Genomic DNA, 16080 nt, shown 5'->3' with positions numbered 1-16080 from the left:
CCTCCATCCATCCATTGGGACCATACTCTGTGCAGAGCATTGGTGCTACCTAAGCAGTCTCCTGGGCGATTTTTTTTTTTTTTTACCAGCTTGCTGGTATCCTGTGTCCGAGTGGTGACCCGTCCAGGATTGTGCCCAAGAGCCTATGACGTCATAATTATCATTTAAAAATTATCCGTCAGTAGTCACTCAGATCGTGAAAATTTTGTGTCAATCTGACCAGCACTTGCGGAGAAAAAGGCTAAAGTTCTGCGCGGACAAACACACAAACAAGAAGAAGACGTCATGCAGAGCACAATACTTGCAAAATCCAAAAAACAAATTTGACCTCAAAAATAATTGGTGATTGAAATAAGTGATGTGAAATATAAATGCTCTTTAAAATTCAAGTGAATTGGATGAAAATTGACAATGTTAGAAATTTGGCCTATGTTGACCTTTTGGCCAATGTGGACCTCCAAAATAATTGGTGGTTAAATTCAATAACCTGAAACATATTTCCTCTTCAAATTTCAAGTCAATCGGATGAAAATTGAGGTTTTTAGAAATACCACCTTAGCTGTTGACCTTGGGACTATGTTGACCTTTTGGTCAATGTGGACCTCCAAAATAATTGGTGGTTAAATTCAGTGACCTGATATATATCCTCTTCAAATTTCAAGTCAATCGGATGAAAATTGAGGTTTTTAGAAATACCACCTTAGTTGTTGACCTTGGGATTATGTTGACCTTTTGGTCGATGTTGACCTCTAAAATAATTGCCTATTTTAGTTCAGTGACCTCAAATATAAATCCTCTTAAAATTTCAAGTCAATCTGTTGAAAATTGAGGATTTTAGAAACACCATGTTAGTTGTTGTCCTTGGCCATATGTTGACCTTTTGGTCGATGTTAACCTCAAAAATAATTGGCTGGTTGAATTAATTGACCTGACACATAACTTCTCTTCAAATTTCAAGTCAATCGGATGAAAATTGAGGATTTTAGAAACACCACCTTAATTGTTGGCCTTTGGCCTATGTTGACCTATTGGTCCATGTTGACCTCAAAAATAATTAGCTCGTTGAATTCAGTGACATGAATTATAAATCCTCTTCAAATTCAAGTCAATCCAATGAAAATTGAGGAATTTAGAAACCTCATCGAAATTATTTACCTTTGGTTTATGTTGAGCTTTTGACCTTTTGACCTCAAAAACAATAGGCTTCTTCCTTATGACAAACTCGACGATGTGGTGAAGTTTTGTGAAGATTGGTTTAAAATTGTGACCTGTCGGCGACAAAAAGAAAAACAGACAGACAAACTGTCAGACAATAACAAAATCGACTGACCAATATACTTGAAAAATATTCGAACTTGCAAGTGACAAACAAGAAAAAGATGTCATGCAGAGCACGATACTTGCAAAATCCACCCCCCCCCCCTCTCCAAAGGTTGCCATGGATACATCAGATTGTCCATTTCATTAGGATTAAAATTGACAATCTTAATCAAAGCTCAAGTCAATCATATTGAATTTGATGATTTCAGAAGTTTGACCTTGAGTTGATGTTTGACCTTTTGACCTAAAAAAATAGTTAGTTTCCATATTCAGTGATGCATTATGCAAATCCTCTTCAAATTTCAAGTCAATCGGATGAAAAATGACGATTTTAGAAATTTGACCTCAAGGTGACATTTGACCTCAAAATCAATGGGCTTCTTAGTTTAGACTACCTCGACAACTTGATGAAGTTTTGTGAAGATCGGTTTTAAATTGTGACCTTTAAGCGATTGACAGACAGACAAAACAGACAGAATAACAAAATCGACTGACCAATATATTTGAAAAATCTTTGATTTTGCAAGTAGCAAACAGACAGATACACAAACCGGACCAAAATACAATACCCTCTCCTTCGACAAGGGTAAGAAGAAGCGAATACTTCGATATCACGTGGCTGGGGGCAGTAAAAGTCTCGGTTAAGAATGATGAAACAATTTTGCAGTTATAAAATTTAAATGTAGACACGGTGAATTAGCATGCATGATGGGAAGAGTTGTGACGTTGGATAAATTTATATTTATAGTTCTCAGATCAAAGGGACGTACGCCACCATAAGTGTGACAGAAGACGTGACAGAAGACACAGGACAGAATAGCCAATTATATAACAGCTCGATGTCGCCGCGTTGTAAAAATAGCCTACTCCTGAGATTGTGCTGAGGGTTGACATCCAATCAAATAACAGTGGTGATAACGTGGTGAATCGACCGACATAAAACAAATACCAGAAGGTTGTGCTGGAGGTTCAAATTCAGGGTGGCGAAGTGGTGAATAGGCTGACAAAACAAATACCAGGAGGTGGTGCTGGAGGTTCAAATCCAGGCAAATAGAGCAAACTTGAGTTGGTTTGTAAGCTTAAAGATCTAATGAATTTCAGAAGTACTGTACTGTATTACCATGTCGAACCAAATCCCAGGTGGATCATTATAATGTTTGCGAGGGGATAATGTGCTTGCTGTCCATGTGATGCAAATTCACTCTTCAGGTCTTGGGAACAATGAAAATGTTTGCAATGTGCAAAAGCAACCCCAAAACCCTCGAAACTGAAATGTAAATAAGAAATCAGTTAACAACCAACAAGTTAAGAAATTCTTTGTTACACTTTATTTGAGAGATGTCAGGAATTATTTATTTTTGTGTTTGTTTATTTATTTATTTAGTATGCAGACGACTCCCTTGTGACCAATACCTGATTTTCAACCGACGACAGCATTTTTTGTTCATAGCTGGCTGGCATCTATGCTAACTAAAATGCTTATAGTGTGAAGAAAATGGTATGGGTGGATGCCATCATCGATTTTCAACTTGAAAGTCATTTCAAGGGTACAAACGTCACAAGAGGTCAAATTAAGCATTTTCATTGAAAATATTGTATTTGAATGAACATAGGGCTTTTTTTTAACATCGTTCACAGCAAATACATTTCATATCACTGGGATATATAATATATGCAAAACAGTTTATTTTCATTTAATACATAATTTAAACATACCACGTGTCATACATAATGATAGAGCACACACACCATGTCTTGTGCAATACTGCAAACCTTCCGTTTGCCATTGTCATCTTCCTTTAATACATTCATGCACTACATCTACTCCCCCAAACAGCAACCAAAGGAACCAAAGTTACGGTTTTCTGGGATCACCTGTAAAACATGTTCTTGATCAATTCCTTGTCGGGTACTACAGGGTGAGTCATAAGTCCCAGGACATGGCTTTAACTGCTTATACAAGACTTGTTTATACCATATACCTGGGTGAGCCATAAGCCCCAGGAGTAATAACATATTTCAGTAATAAGAAAAATACATAATAACAGGAGTAATGATAAAATATTACAGTAATACAACAATTGCAATACCTCCTTCAAAAACAAGGGCATCCGTATGCGATTTCATCATCTTGTTTGTGTTTCTTCTCTCGTGGTGTTACCAGCCTCTCTTCGACTGTAAATGGACTAGTGTCTGCCATCTGGGTTTCATGTATTATTTGTATTAATATCTGAAAAAAACAAACAGTATAAATCTAATATATAAAGCTAAGTTCGTGTCTGTGGGTCTGTCTGTCTGCGAGTCATAAGCACCGCCCATTTGACAGGCCACACCCTCCAGCCGTCCAGAAATCACCACCATCTTTTTCTCTCCATGTAGCTCAGATTGTTTTCAAGGCTTCATGTACATTTGAAGATTGAACAACGCATCTTCTATCATTAAATGAAGATACCATTTTGAGGCAAAAAAGAAGTAACATTTTGATTACAACTCAAACGAAGTAATGCATGTTTTGTCCGCAGCGATCGCGGCGGCTGTCTAATATATCCCGCCCAAGGAAGGTATACAATTCCCATATGATGCAGAGGAAAGAAAATAGTGATATTTCATTAAAAAAAAAACAAAAAAAACCTTTATGGGACATCAAACAGTTGCTTTCTGTCTGCAGACAATGATGTGTCACTTAAAACTCATAACTTAAAAAAACACAAACTTAAAAGACAGTGACGTTTGCCCATACAGAATTTGCAATGACCGTTACAAGCAAAAAAATCCCCTTGTTTGCTTCTGCGTGAAGTATGAAAAAAGACGTCCCTACACATGACGTCATCACGCAGCGATGTATGCAATAGCAGGAATGCACCTATAATTGGAGCCTTTTTGTTATAACATACAAAAACTCATGGAAAAGTGATGTGATGGAGGATAGAAAGTTTATTTGCTGATTAATATGAGAGGGAGAAGAAGAAGAATAGATTAACAAGAGAAGGAAATATGCAAATATGACAGTTTTGTGCGAGGTGTCCCACTGTCGCCTCATCTAATATATAAAGTTGTGTTGGTGTCTGTGGGTGGATGTGTGGGTCTGAACAAGGTATGTTTTCATTGCAATGAAAATACACATTATTATTTGAAGTGTTTAATTTTTTTTTTTTATGTCCTTTTGTCGGTGTTTTGTATGTACGTTGAGATGTCCAGTTTATATATGCTGTTCAAATGTCAAGTGGTATGTTGTTACCAAGCAGCTAGCTAACGCTTGCCAAGCCTGCCGTTCCTTATCAGCGGTTTCTAATGGAGTGATTGCTTGAGTGCTTAAGCCACTTGGCAAGCACTCTACAAGAAACTTGGTAACTGAACGCACCCCAGATTCATGATATAGCGATGAGGATAAACATCTATAGGAACATTATTTCAGCCATATCGATTAATTCGTCCCTCAAGGGTTGGGGTGGGAGGAGGCAGAGGAAGGGGTTGGGTGGGAAGAGGGACCCGACGTTGCCCGGCAACGCCGGGTACCTCTGCTAGTACATGCATAAACAAATCTTGTATAATCACCTAAAACCGTGTCCTGGGACTTAAAAGGTGCTTTCCCGAAGTATATATCCGGTGGCACATCCAGACAGTTAGGAACAAGCGCCGATCCTAGTGGCACATCTAGAGTCGATATTAGTAATAATAATGGCGCGTCTGCAACGACAGATCGACCTTCACATTCGAGCGCGGAAACCGATAATTCCCCGGCTGATGACGCCGGTTTTATTACCGTGTCCTCCAAGAGGAATTATAAAAGAGGAAGCGGAAGTGAGGACACACAGGTGAGCTGTTCGAAAAAGATAGCGCCGCCGGCTATCTCTTGCTAGGATAAATAGATTTTACATCAATAATGACTCTTTAAATGTCATCGAACATGTTGACATCACCCCACGTGGTTTTTCGGACCATCACATGGTTGTTCTTCATATACTTTCCCCGGTTCGAAATCGTGGCACTGCCCATTGGACCTTCAATGCGAGTCTTCTGCAAGATGACGCTTTTCCTGTCGCCTTCCGAGACTTTTGGGAATATTACGACTACGGAAGCCTTCCTACTTCTGCCTCGCACAATGGTGGGACAATGCGAAAACCCACATCAGGACCTTTTGCCAGCAATATAGCTCCTGTTTTTTTTTTACCAAGAATGAATCTGCGCTGCAATCTCTAATTGCTATAGAAATATTGTCTCTCCAGTCAACCCTACAAACTCCCAGTGCTGAAAGGACTAGTTCTCTACTAACAACGAAGAAAGCCCCTCGCTCAACTCTGTACAAAACAAGCCAGAGGGGCTCTAGGGTCATTCCATGTCAAATCATCAAAGAATCTGCTGTCATCTCTCAGATTTTTGTAAAACTTTGGGAACCAATTGGGACCCATGAAAAACGGCAAGAACTCAAATATTTTTGCTAACAGCCTCTTAATTAGTGAGATACAGACTAACGAACTTTGGACTAATTAGCACGACGTCGCGAATTCAAATGGCCATATCTCTAAAAGGATAACACCTAGAGAGCCGGTTTTGGTGTCATTTTAAAGGTATTTTCATGCCCTATGAATTTGTCTGGGCAACATTTTCCTACCTCCAACCACAAAAAAGTTATCACAAAATATAAACTTCAGTCATGAATCCCCAAAAAATGTATCCTTGAAATTTCCTCAAATTCATCCCAGAGGTACCTTATGATGTCAAGAAGCTTCCACATAAATTTTGTGATGGGCACTCCAATAGTTTCTGAGATATGAGCAATAATGTACATGTACGTATGGCATATAGGCTCGAAAATCAGCATTTGTAATGTATTATACAATTAATAAGTGAGTTCAAGTACACAGTGTTCACTAACCTGACTTAGGCTTTCAATTTCCTCTTCAATGCAGCAACAGCAGCACTTGTTTCTTCCCCTCAGGCCCAGTTGAAAATGAAAGTATATGATACTTCAAAGCAATTGATGGTCGTTCCCTGTGTTCCCTGTCATGGCTGGGTTAGAATGATTGTATAATACATTAGACAAAAAGGAAAAAGAACACTGTATCGTAGTCCAAAAGACATACAATAACGCGAAGGAAATTACACACACATTTCTAATTCATTCTCATTAACCTTACACATTTTTCCAACACACAAATTTTCAACAAATCCATTAATATTTGCATTATCACTATAGTAATTGAATTCCAGTTTTAGCCTTGTTGAAACCAGGGATTGAAAATACAGGATCACATTACATTGCTCTGGTGGTTTTCCTTTAATTTTTGCTTTTCTGGACAAGTAAATTGCTAGTTTAGCCTCCGACAATACATAATTCAAAAACAAAATTAACTTTTCATCTGCCGAAGCAACTTTAAGCCCAAAGATAAAAACCCGGAGGGAAAACCGAATATTTACTCGATCGAATACGTTCTTCAGTAGAAGAAAAAGAGCACACAATCGTATGCAATCAACATACCCATGAAACACGTCTTCAGTGGTGTTACAGAAGGGAGAGAGAACCGACACAGTAACATCTACAAGGTTTACAAAAATGTTTGTCGGTAATGCCTCATGAACAAGTCTCCATTGTGGATCACCTGACCTTTTTGTTGTGGGTGTGTAATACATCGCTTTCCATTCAGGTTCAGAGGGGGCGATATCCGGTAACAAGGCTTTCCATATACTTACTCCAGCTGTCGGAGTGTTTACATTGATAACCGAAAGGCAAGACTGATAGATAAAATTGCTCTCAAGGTTGCCAAAGTGAAAAGAATGACACCCGGCTTGAGACAGAGCAGGATTGGTGAAACTAACCAGTAAATTAGGAATTGAAGGATTATGGGATACCCATTTCACCTCAGTACTCCACTTCAAACCAAGTCTAAAGGATGTGCGTATAACTTCAACAAGTACTTGGCTTACAACTCTTATTGACCTGGTACCGGTAATCTCAGCGATTTCCTTGGCGGATTTCCAGGCATGATTGGAAGAGTCACGAAGATGCCAAACATTTTTGATACCACTTGTAATAAAGTTTTGGGGAAAAAACCGACTTTTGGGAACATTCGGAAAAAGTGGGTTCAGAAACAAGGGTTCTCCCGCAAACATTTGAACATCATATGACTCCTTTTGGCGGGTCACCACTACGGCTTTTTGAGGCTCCATCAAAAACAGCTCAAGGCCGTAACCAAGCGTTCCAGCCTGTCTCAGAATTTGTTGTGCTGTGGGGCGCCAGGGCAGTTTTTTCACATTTAGCAGTCGCTGGATTGATTTCAGCCGAAAGGCCATCAGTCCACATTTCACGTCAATGAGCCCTTGGCCACCTCCGGACAGGGGTCGACAAAGTACATCCCACCTCAACCAGTGATGACCTCCCCAAAATAAATGAACCAGTATCCGCTGAATATCCTTTAGTAAGCTGTCCGGTGGCTGTAGGCAGATGAATCTATGCCACAAGACAGAGGCAACTGAGGTGTTAACAATCAGTATACGGCCTCTGAAGGACATTTGTGGAAGGAAACGTTTCCATTTTTGCAAACGTTTGGTCACGTCATCTATCATCCCTTCCCAATTCATGAGAGAATACTGGTAAGGACCAAGGTAAACCCCAAGATACTTGACCCCTTCTCTTTCCCAACTTAGACCTTTGGGAAGTGAGTGAGGTGGTGCCAAAGGAGGCCTACCGGATGAACGAGTGACAGAAGACACCCACAAGGCTTTGCTCTTTTGCCAGTTGACCTTCAAGGATGAAGCCCGATGAAACATATGTAGGGATGCGAGGAGAGTGGTTAGGTCCTGATCGTTCCTAATTATTTCGCAGATATCATCAGCGTATGCAGATACTATGATATGGTGCTCCTCTGGGAAAGGTACAAAGCCAGAGAGTGAGAGTCTAAAATTAATGAGAAGTGGCTCGAGTAAAAGGCTAAACAGTAACCCTGACAACGGACAGCCTTGCCGAACGCCGCTCAGAACCTGAAAAGGAGAACAGAGAAAATTGTTTACTTTGCATAAGTTTGATATATTGTTGTATAATAATTTAACCAAACATATAAAAACTTTTCATGAAAACAAAATTTTTGCAAAACATGAAACATGTAGGTGTGATCAACACTGTCAAAGGCCTTTTCAATGTCTAAAAAAAGTAGTCCAACCCCATCTTCCTTAAGGCCACAATCAATCAAATCTCTGATTAAGAAGATGTCAGAGATTGATCTTCCTGGAATACAGTAACTCTGATCAGCATGAACAACAGTTCCAATTACACTCTTCAGCTGATTGGCAAGAAGTTTGGACAAAATTTTATAGTCCGAGCACAGCAATGAAATGGGACGCCAGTTCTCGACCCGCCGGAGATCTCCCCCTTTAGGGGGGAGGGAAACCACCGCTCTTCTACAGCTGAGAGGCAATATGCCAGATCGTACGCTTTCTTGCAGGACCAGCAGTACTTCTGGACCTAGAATGTCCCAAAACGCTGTAAAAAAATCAACTGGAAGGCCATCAATCCCAGGAGTTTTTCCATGTTCAAGGCTACTCAGAGCGGTACTGAGTTCCTCCAGGGTGGGCGGCACTTCAAGACGTTGACACTGGTCACAACTCAAAACAGGTACACGATTGGTCATATTCACATCAATATCTTTGTTCACGGATTTATCCGCAAATAATTCAGAAAAGAAACCTTTTACAAGCATTCTTACAACACCCTCATTTTGTGTAATGTTCCCTGTGGTATCTATCAGGGAAACAATCTGCCTTTGGGACTTCTTAAAACCTTCCAACCAAAAAAAAAAAAACTTTTTGTTGGAGTGTCAGAAAACTTCACATTTTGAATTCTAAGTCTGACTGACATCCCCATTACTCTCTCGTGATTCAGTTCTCTTAGATATGCTTTTTTTTCCAGTAATAACTTAATTTTCCTACTGCTTTGAGATTGGGCTAATTCTCTCTCTAAATGCAAAATTTCAGTTTCTAAAAGTGAAACCTGAATTTTATTCATACTTGTGGAGAACGACTTAAAACATTGGCAAAAAACACGGATATGGGTTTTAGCATTGTCCCACCATAACTGAACAGAAGAGTAGAAAGATTTTCTTTGAATAAGTGTTTTCCAAAAACAACGAAATGCTTCAGTAAAAGAGCAATCTTCTAATAGGCGAGTATTGAAAGTCCAATAAGCACTTTTATGAACCAACCGAGAAGAAGATAGGCCAAGCACTACCAGGTGGTGATCAGAGAAACCAGAAGGGAAATGTTCACAAGATACCAGTACATTTCTGTACGAAGAATTTATATACCATCGATCAAGTCTAGCGAGCGTGATCAACCCGTAAGTACACCGGCACCACGTGTATTGAGAGACTGTCGAGTGCTGTATGCGCCATGCGTCAAGCAGACCAAGTGATGTGAAACAACGAGAGATATCTTTATGCGCTTAGAGATGTGGTTCTCGTGTGTTTCTATCTCGATTTGGTTCAAACGTACAGTTAAAATCTCCTCCAATACAAGCACAATGATCAAGAGGTATCACGTGAGGATAATTAGCCAAACGTGTGAAAAAATCTTTACGAGCTACACTGCTACTAGGAGCATATACATTGAGTAAGGTGAGGTGAAATCCTCGATAAACCAACTCCAAGGATGCCAAGTTCCCTTTAACTACTTCATGGAAAGTACAAGAGTCGGGAACAAACCCTGGACGAAGCAAAAACGCCACTCCCGCAGAAACAGAGGACAGATTGCTAAAGAAACACTGTCCTATATTAAGACGAAGCCAATCAGATTGTGCAGTCTCCGTTATATGCGTTTCTTGCAATAAGCAGACATCAATATGTTTCTGAAACACTAAGTTCTTAACTTGGACCGGACGTAAATGGTTGGCACCACCTCCATTGATGTTTAAGGTGTCACACAACACTTCTTTTCTTTTCATCCTATATCGAGGAAATTTGGCTGCTGTTGTGAACATTCTGTTCTCACTTTACTAATAAGTTTCCTTCGCCTATGAGTTTGAGGTTTTGTACTTTTAAAATCTTCGTGATTTTTAATTATAAATCTTGCCGTTTGCAGGAAGGCAGGCAAGTCAAGAAAATGTTTCTGAATGCTGACTTTTCTCATTTAGAAAGCTCACAATGCGCTAGGGAGATGCTTCAGAGTGATCAGATGATGAGTGGGACAGATCCGCCACCTCTACGCTATCCTCTGAATCAGACAATCCAGATAAGAACCCGTCAGGTTCACAAAATTCATTCTGATCTTTCATCACCTCATTTCAGAGCGATTCTAAGGGATCTACCGGGAGATGTGGAGTACCTATTCGCGAACACCAATTTGCACTCTCCTCGACCTGAGATACAACTGCTACGGCGTCCTCTTGTACCTCTTCATCGGGTACCCTTCACCGGGGTCACAGAGACTGTATTCTGAATACTTGTGGTGTGACTATGAGGAGTCAAACCACTATTCAGTTCAGGCTCTGGAAAAGCTGTTGTTGGTGAAGATTCATCCGTACGTTCTGCAGACGTTTCACCACCAATAACCAACTCAGTTTCACCACCATTTGAAGGAACATTGCCACATTGCATTTTTTGGATTATACTATCGTCTTGAGGTTCCTCAGTTACTACCTTACTCGTATCCAGTACGACTACCTTGGATGAACTAGTGGATTCACGCGAAGTAGATGCTTTACGTTTCTTTTTCAAGGTTACAAAACCATCTTTTTCATTCTCGCCATTGGCAGGAGAGGTATCACCTCTGTCACCTCCTCACGAGGTATCACCTCTGTCACCTCCTCACGAGGTATCACCTCTTCCACACCCAGAGGTATCACCTCTGTCACCTCCTCACGAGGTATCACCTCTTCCACACCCAGTGGTATAACCTCTTCTGTCCCACGAGGTCGGCGGTCATTACCGGTTTTACAATCGACATCAACATGTCCCGATTCTCCACACCTTGCACAATGAGCTTTGGGACAAAATCTCTTTAAATGCCCAAAGTTCCCACAATGAAAACACGTTCATGTCGCCGATGAAGCAAACATGTGGTAATCGCGATCGTCGATTCTAACCTTGAGGGAAACCTTCAATCCCGTGTCGTCTCCACGATCCGGAGGCTCCATGTTCACCCGGTGCCGGAAACTCCTCCTCACGTAGTTCGCCTTTTCATGGCGACACCCAAGGGGGATCATGGAGATTGTAGAAACGATCGTTCCGTAACGAGACAAGATGGACAGAATCTCTTCACTCGGCACGAATGGAGGACAATTTGAAACGACAATTTTCATTGCGGGGACATCCATGGGGGGGACGCCATCACGAAACGACCACTCTGTGTGGATAAACCGGCGGTCACGACGTCGTGAACAAAACGTTCATCTGACACGAAAACTACCACTTTCTGGTTGATACGTTACGCGGCCCGAACGTGGTCAACACCGATAACATCGCCGATCGCCAAGACGATCTGTTCGGTGAGACACCCATCGGGGGGGGGGGGGGGACACAAACCAGGCCGTTTTTCTGGTCAGTGCTTCGTACACATCTCACTGCCAACGAGCGGCCGCCATGTTTTACACTCACGACGCGTCACGTCTTCCTCACTCAGGAAGGAGAAGTTACAAAAACACTCAAACTTTTCCGAACCTTGGGAAAAGGAACGCGAACCGAACAAAATAAGGAAAGATAAGCCAAATAAAAAGCAAAATAAAGATTTAAAATGAAAAAGTTTTTAGATTTTGAGAACGACGAACAGGGCACCGCCCGGAAAACCGACGATACCCTGACAAAGCGTCGGGACGAGCTATCTCTCTACTCTACACAGAGGGGAAACACGGGGAACAACCCACAAACACAACACGAACACAGAGGGGAAACACGGGGAACAACCCACAAACACAACACGAACACAGAGGGGAAACACGGGGAACAACCCACAAACACAACACGAACACAGGAAAAACACGGGGAACAACCCACAAACACAACACGAACACTGAGGGGAAACACGGGGAACAACCCACAAACACAACACGAGCACAGAGGGGAAACACGGGGAACAACCCACAAACACAACACGAACACTGAGGGGAAACACGGGGAACAACCCACAAACACAACACGAACACAGAGGGGAAACACGGGGAACAACCCACAAACACAACACGAACACTGAGGGGAAACACGGGGAACAACCCACAAACACAACACGAACACTGAGGGGAAACACGGGGAACAACCCACAAACACAACACGAGCACAGAGGGGAAACACGGGGAACAACCCACAAACACAACACGAACACAGAGGAATGAAACGGGGAACAACCCACAAACACAACACGAACACAGAGGGAAACACGGGAACAACCCACAAACACAACACGAACACAGAGGGGAAACACGGGGAACAACCCACAAACACAACACGAGCACAGAGGGGAAACACGGGGAACAACCCACAAACACAACACGAACACAGAGGGGAAACACGGGGAACAACCCACAAACACAACACGAGCACAGAGGGGAAACACGGGGAACAACCCACAAACACAACACGAACACAGAGGGGAAACACGGGGAACAACCCACAAACACAACACGAACACTGAGGGGAAACACGGGGAACAACCCACAAACACAACACGAACACAGAGGGGAAACACGGGGAACAACCCACAAACATAACACGAACACAGGAAAAACACGGGGAACAACCCACAAACACAACACGAACACAGAGGGGAAACACGGGGAACAACCCACAAACACAACACGAACACAGAGGGGAAACACGGGGAACAACCCACAAACACAACACGAACACAGAGGGGAAACACGGGAACAACCCACAAACACAACACGAACACAGAGGGGAAACACGGGGAACAACCCACAAACACAACACGAACACAGAGGGGAAACACGGGGAACAACCCACAAACACAACACGAACACAGAGGGGAAACACGGGGAACAACCCACAAACACAACACGAACACAGAGGGGAAACACGGGGAACAACCCACAAACACAACACGAACACAGAGGGGAAACACGGGGAACAACCCACAAACACAACACGAACACAGAGGGGAAACACGGGGAACAACCCACAAACACAACACGAACACAGAGGGGAAACACGGGGAACAACCCACAAACACAACACGAACACAGAGGGGAAACACGGGGAACAACCCACAAACACAACACGAACACAGAGGGGAAACACGGGGAACAACCCACAAACACAACACGAACACAGAGGGGAAACACGGGGAACAACCCACAAACACAACACGAACACAGAGGGGAAACACGGGGAACAACCCACAAACACAACACGAACACAGAGGGGAAACACGGGGAACAACCCACAAACACAACACGAACACAGAGGGGAAACACGGGGAACAACCCACAAACACAACACGAACACAGAGGGGAAACACGGGGAACAACCCACAAACACAACACGAACACAGAGGGGAAACACGGGGAACAACCCACAAACACAACACGAACACAGAGGGGAAACACGGGGAACAACCCACAAACACAACACGAACACAGAGTGGAAACACGGGGAACAACCCACAAACACAACACGAACACAGAGGGGAAACACGGGGAACAACCCACAAACACAACACGAACACTGAGGGGAAACACGGGGAACAACCCACAAACACAACACGAACACAGAGGGGAAACACGGGGAACAACCCACAAACATAACACGAACACTGAGGGGAAACACGGGGAACAACCCACAAACACAACACGAACACAGAGGGGAAACACGGGGAACAACCCACAAACACAACACGAACACTGAGGGGAAACACGGGGAACAACCCACAAACACAACACGAACACAGAGGGAAACACGGGGAACAACCCACAAACACAACACGAACACAGAGGGAAACACGGGGAACAACCCACAAACACAACACGAACACAGAGGGAAACACGGGGAACAACCCACAAACACAACACGAACACAGAGGGGAAACACGGGGAACAACCCACAAACACAACACGAACACAGAGGGGAAACACGGGGAACAACCCACAAACACAACACGAACACTGAGGGGAAACACGGGAACAACCCACAAACACAACACGAACACAGAGGGGAAACACGGGGAACAACCCACAAATACAACACGAACACTGAGGGGAAACACGGGGAACAACCCACAAACACAACACGAACACAGAGGGGAAACACGGGGAACAACCCACAAAAATAACACGAACACTGAGGGGAAACACTGGGAACAACCCACAAACACAACACGAACACAGAGGGGAAACACGGGGAACAACCCACAAACACAACACGAACACAGAGGAATGAAACGGGGAGTGTGGAAACAAAAAAACAGCACAACGGAGGACAGGTACTCACGACACGAAGCAAGCAGCCGCCATGACAGTATACAAAACGAACCAACGGCCAGCAGGGGGTGAGAGAGAGAGAGAGAGAGAGAGAGAGAGAGAGAGAGAGAGAGAGAGAGAGAGAGAGAGAGAGAGAGAGAGAGAGAGAGAGAGAGAGAGAGAGAGAGAGAGAGAGAGAGAGAGAGAGAGAGAGAGAGAGAGAGAGAGAGAGAGAGAGAGAGAGAGAGAGAGAGAGAGAGAGAGAGAGAGAGAGAGAGAGAGAGGTGAGAGAGAGAGAGAGAGAGAGAGAGAGAGAGAGAGAGAGAGAGAGAGAGAGAGAGAGAGAGAGAGAGAGAGAGAGAGAGAGAGAGAGAGAGAGAGGTGAGAGAGAGAGAGAGAGAGAGAGAGAGAGAGAGAGAGAGAGAGAGAGAGAGAGAGAGAGAGAGAGAGAGAGAGAGAGAGAGAGAGAGAGAGAGAGAGAGAGAGAGAGAGAGAGAGAGAGAGAGAGAGAGAGAGAGAGAGAGAGAGAGAGAGAGAGAGGTGAGAGAGAGAGAGAGAGAGAGAGAGAGAGAGAGAGAGAGAGAGGTGAGAGAGAGAGAGGTGAGAGAGAGAGAGAGAGGTGAGAGAGAGGTGAGAGAGAGAGGTGAGAGAGAGAGGTGAGAGAGAGAGAGGTGAGAGAGAGAGAGAGAGAGAGAGGTGAGAGAGAGAGAGAGAGAGAGAGAGAGAGAGAGGTGAGAGAGAGAGGTGAGAGAGAGAGGTGAGAGAGAGGTGAGAGAGAGAGGTGAGAGAGAGAGGTGAGAGAGAGGTGAGAGAGAGGTGAGAGAGAGAGGTGAGAGAGAGAGGTGAGAGAGAGAGGTGAGAGAGAGAGGTGAGAGAGAGAGGTGAGAGAGAGGTGAGAGAGAGAGAGAGAGAGAGAGAGAGAGAGAGAGAGAGAGAGAGAGAGAGAGAGAGAGAGAGAGAGAGAGAGAGAGAGAGAGAGAGACAGACAGACAGACAGACAGACAGAGAGAGACAGAGAGAGACAGACACTTTTGGCCTCTTGATTGTTTGGGATCATGATGTGACAAGAGAAGTTATACCAGTACAAGCAAATGCCTGAGCATTGCCCAACAAAGAAACAAGGTAAATTAAAACTTCAATGTAAGTACACCATCAACAAGTTCACATAAGGATGTGTTCACACACCACTGTTGTGAGAACAGTTTACAATCACTGGAATGAATTTCAAGGTGCACGCGTGCTGTGACCAAGGTTTTAAAGAGATAAACAACATCGGAAACAGAATCACAAACATCTTGAAGTTTGCGTTTCCTTGACATGTATATAGCAAGCTTCGCTTCAGAGGACAAATAATTTGCTAACAGGCA

This window comes from Eptatretus burgeri, chromosome 4, assembly GCF_056783735.1.
Source record: "Eptatretus burgeri isolate ZD-2024b chromosome 4, Ebu_testis_v1, whole genome shotgun sequence".
NCBI lineage: Eukaryota > Metazoa > Chordata > Myxini > Myxiniformes > Myxinidae > Eptatretus > Eptatretus burgeri.
The sequence above is the reverse complement of the archived record's forward strand: the minus strand, read 5'-3'. Positions refer to the sequence as shown.